The sequence below is a fragment of the Chiloscyllium plagiosum genome, unplaced genomic scaffold (genome assembly GCF_037043375.1).
Source record: "Chiloscyllium plagiosum isolate Xiang-an unplaced genomic scaffold, Cpla_swu_hap1 HiC_scaffold_30, whole genome shotgun sequence".
NCBI classification, from domain to species: Eukaryota; Metazoa; Chordata; class Chondrichthyes; order Orectolobiformes; family Hemiscylliidae; genus Chiloscyllium; species Chiloscyllium plagiosum.
Window position 1 is genome coordinate 24,586,606 of NW_028270168.1, and position 5,082 is coordinate 24,591,687.

Below are 5,082 nucleotides of genomic sequence, written 5' to 3' on the forward strand. Positions count from 1 at the left end.
GTGCTGAGGTTTAATCCTAATGTAAAGTATAATAACTTAACCTACGCACCCCTCAACTCACTGCTATCCATGTGCATGTCCAGCCGTCGCTTAAATGTCCCCAATGACTCTGCTTCCACCACCACAGCTGGCAATGCATTCCATGCATTCACAACTCTCTTTGTAAAGAACCTACCTCTGACATCTCCTTTATACCTTCCTCCTAATATCTTCAAACTAAGATTCCTCATACCAGTCAAACCTGCCCTGGGGAAAAGTCTCTGGCTAATGACTCTATCTATTCCACTCATCATCTTGTATACCTCTTCAGGATCTGATGCCACATTTCCAAAGCTCCCTGGGATTCAGGATGGTAAGCACTTGACTTAAAGTGCTACATGCCTATCTATCAATGACTTCCTTAAACAGCCTAGCAGTAAAATTAGACCCTTGGTCTGAATGAATCTCTCTGGTTAGCCCATGCCATGTGAAGAAAGCTGCAAACTCCTCTACTACCCTTTTTACCTTAATACTCTATAATGGAATTGCCTCTGGAAATCTGGTAGAGACATCCATTATGGTGAGCAAGTACTGGTTCTCACTTTTAGTTTTCAGGATGGGACCTACATAATCAATCATAACCTGCGTTAAAGTTTTTCAAATGTGGGAATTGGCAACAGAAGTGCTGGTTTTATTTCTGCCTGTAGCTTACCTACCATTTGGCATGTATGACATGTACGGCAAAGGTTAACCACACTCTTGTTAATTCCAGGCTAATAGAAATGCTTTTGTACCTTGGTTTGAGTCTTCCTTACCCCTAGGTGACCTCCTACTGGTAGTTCATGTCCTACCTGGAACACTTAATGTCTGTATGCTACCGACAACACAATCTAATGCACTTCAGCACATTTCTCCTCTGCACTACCGTGCCGTAGTCTCCATTTTCATCTTAGGATTTTTAATTTAAGGTAATAACCCTCAGGAATACATTCTGACACCTTTTCCTTGTGTGCATCAATATATATAGATTTTATTCTCTTGTCTTTCTGTTGTAAGTCCATTAGCCTTTCAGGACTAAACACTTCTGCCTGACCCTTTGCCTGTTCAGATTTTTCTTGCACCGTTACATCAAACAGGGTGTCCACTAACTGAGTTTCAACTCATTCATCTTTCTCTTTAGTTTTTACTTGGTGCTGTGACTTATGATAGTGGGATCTTGTTACTACACAGACTGGAAAAACTCACAGGTTATTTTTCTTTTAAATCCTCAATTCCATGGTCTTCCTTTGGCTTCTCCACAACAAAGGGTGTCATTTTCACTGGGGATTCTGATAAAGGTTCCCAAGAGCAAACTGTATTCCTGGAACGGGCACTCTGTCAGTCACTCCCACTGTTACTTCCTCAGTCTTGAGCTGGTAGTCCAACCTGATCTTACACAGGAGAATGTTAAATTTCTGTCAACCTATCGCACAAATTACCACTCTCTCAGGTAACAGGTTAGAAAGAGTGCAAATACGTTCATCTCTTGGTATTAGAGACTGATTAGATCCTGCACCTCTCAAAATTATAACTTCTTGTCCTCCCCTGTTCTTTCTGAGTAAACTTTCCCCACAGAGGCGCAGTTTTTATAGAGATAGGGCACTAACTTCATACCCAGTCCCTGCCTGGGCTGTGCACTCTTCTGCAGGTCCTCGACTTTTCTTGGGGTTTCCTTTACTACTTTCAGTAATGCCACAGGTTCAGCCTCTTTCACCACAGCTTTTTCCACAGTGCCTTTCATTAATGACCAGCACTGTGACTATGTGTCCCACTTTACCACAGTGGAAAAACCTGAGGCCTTTCACCTCCTGTCCATCCAGTTGGACTTTATTAACCTGTGGTAAATTATTTATCAGTGTGCTCTACTCTTTGTTTTGTACTGTAGCGATGCATATTCATCTGCCATCTCTGCTGCTCTTCTCATTTCTTGAACTTTCTGTTCCTCCATGTGAATTCTTATCATCTCTGGGAGTGAGTTTTTCAACTCCTCCAGCAGAGTAATCTCTCCTAGCGCTTCATAGGTCTTACCTACTTTTAAGGCCTGCACCTATCTATCAAAATTACTATGTTAATTCTTCTGAACTTAAGGTAAGTCTGACCTGGTTACTTCTTTATGTTCCTGGACCGCTGTCTATATGCTTCTGGTACCATTTCATAAGCACTCAAAATAGCCTGTTTGACATCTTCATAATCTCTTGACCCCTCACCTGACAGCGCTGCAAATAGCTCACTAGCTCTGCCTACCAGTCTAGTCAGAACTAACATTACCCACAAGTTCTCTGACCACTCTATCTGCCCAGCCAATTTTTCAAATGAATGTGCAGCACAGCGGCTCAATGGTTAGCACTGCTGCTTCACATTGTCAGGGATATGTGTTTGGTGCCAGATTTGGGAGACTGTCTGTGTGGAGTTTGCATATTCTCCCCATGTCAGCATGGGTTTACTCCGGGTGGTCTGGCTTCCTCCCACAATCCATAGATGTGCAGGTTAGGTGAATTGGCCATGCTAAATTGCCCAGAGTGTTCAGGAATGTGTAGGTTTGGTGCATTAATCAGGGGTAAATATAAGATAATAGGGTAGGGGAATGGGTCTGGGTGGGTTACTCTTCAGACAATCAATGTGGACTGTTAGGCCAAAATGCCTGTTTCCACACTGTAGGGATTCTACTATATAAAGAAGGCTTCAACATCTTTCTCATCAAAATGTGGCAATGTTTTAACATACTTGTACATATCACTACCTTCTCTCTTCATCTCCATCCTGTTAACTTGACTTTCCTGACTAATTCACAACTTCTGAAGTTTAAATTCTTTCTCCTTTTCTCTTTCTTCTCTCTCCCTTTCCCTTTGCTCAGCTAAGAACTTTCTCTCTCTTTCTTTATCCACTAACTCCATTTGCCTCCATTGTAATTCAAGTTTTTCTAACTCTGCTGCATTGGTTTGTTCCTCAGACACACCTAAGTGCTTGATATACTCCCTTACAGTTTCAGCTTTACTTTTGTCCCTGGTTTGACCCAATTCTAACCTAGTTGCTAATTCTAAAAGTATGGACATTTCTGCCTTTCTAAATTTTCTTGGCAAGTTTGGGAATCATCTTCAAACTCCTCAACTTCTTTAGGAATCTTTAGAGCCATTTCTCTCACTTCTAATTTAACCAACCACAAGTAACCGGAATTCAACAAATTATCTCATCTACATTTTATTTAAAGATCTCTGGCAATAATCGGCAAGTGTTTAAATCTGCTGGGATCTTTCATACCCCGAAACCTGTTCAAATCTGTCCAAATCTCAGACAAGATCTGTCTAAGCCTATCCAAATCACGGACCCGAGACCCCAAACTGTTACAACACAGCAGTTAAACCTTCTATTAATTAAACTAAACAACCAAAAATGATCATCTTGCCTCATAATCTGTTAAAATATGAGTGACAGAGAACTCCCAAATTCCACTATTTGAAGAAAATAATATCAATTTATTCCTTAACTCGAAAAGTGAACACTAAACTACAACTATTTACAACTCTAAGCCCCCGTCTCTTAACTGTTTATTATCTGTCTCTAACTGTATAACACTATACTGTTCTAATAAAAACCCGTATTAAAATTGCATCAACTTAATTTCAAAACCATACAGCAGCTGTTGTCATGGGTATTTGTCTTCTTCTGTCTGAAGATATCCCTGGGTTATCTTCTTTCTTTTTATCGTGAAGACATTTCATACGAGAAAAGCTACATTTGATAGAGAGTGTTTTGCTGGCAATTACTCTCTCGATGGCAGTTACTCTCTTGATGGAAATTACTCTCTGTCCGACTTTCAAAATGCCTGCTTCCATATACCTCTAACATTGGATTGTCTCATTTGTTCAAGGTTGGCAAAAACAATAAATCCAAACTCAATTGGGTTTTAGTATCCTGGGGCAAAATTGAAACTGGCTAAATTGGAATTATTGTCAAAACAGCAACCAACTCAGATATCTGCTTCACAGCTAAATATTACATATTTCCAATTTTCCAGTACACCCTGAGACTGTTACAAGCCATCTGACAGGTGTTTGTAAGCTCTTAGTGCAAAAACGTATTCACTCTCTCTTAAAGGCACAGTACATGCCTTCAACTGCAGAACAGTGTCAAAAGCCAGAAAAAAAATATACACAGTCAGTTTCATTATAAAGCAGTAGTTCTGTTCTCATGCAACCCCGTGTTATAAGAAAGTCATGTAAGAGCAGCACCATTCAAACTCATGGGGCTGGAGTCACATTATAACCAGTACAGGCTTTAAAACGTCATGCTTTTGAAATGAATTCATCAATCACGTTACAGCGAATTTGTGTGAATGAAATGTGCGTTATAACAGAATGAACTGTAATTCTCTGTGAATTCATACATTGCTGATATTCTTTCTTAGTGCTGCCATTTAGTGCTTACATGTAACCATCTAAAATCAAAGTGCTCCACTTTTTCACAATTAATCTGTGAAACAGTTTCTCCACTTTTTAAAATGGGACTATCTGCAGGTTTCCTTTTCTCTTCCTGCATGAGTAAAACTGGTGAGAGTAAACCCCTCATGGATTGCAATTTCAGCTGTTTTGTGGGTTGTACTTTGAAGCTGGTTTTGGATAGTTCTGAAGTAGCGAGATGTTCAGTTATTGCCTCCTCCAGATGTTATAAAGTTGTGAAATTTGTTTCAGGTTAATTCTGTTGATTATGATCAAACTTGTGCACATTAAGAGCTACCCACATTGTCAATGTCCATTAAGTTAATCTGTATTGAAATCTGAAAATAAAGCTTGTAGCCATCCCCTTGTTTGTTCTCAATATGATCTTTCCTGGATGGATCAAATTTCAAACAGCAGCTATTTGGTGCTCAAAGATTGTTGAATTTGAAAGAATTGAGACCTAAATTATTAAAAAAAAAGATCTGGAGTCCGAACTTTACCTTCTAATACTTAATTGGAACAAAGTTCACGGTAAACAACTGACTTGATCTGTCACTGGGGAAAACAACCTACTTTGTGATCATTTGGACCTTTGTCTGGAACAATCAGAAAAGCTGAAGACAGAATT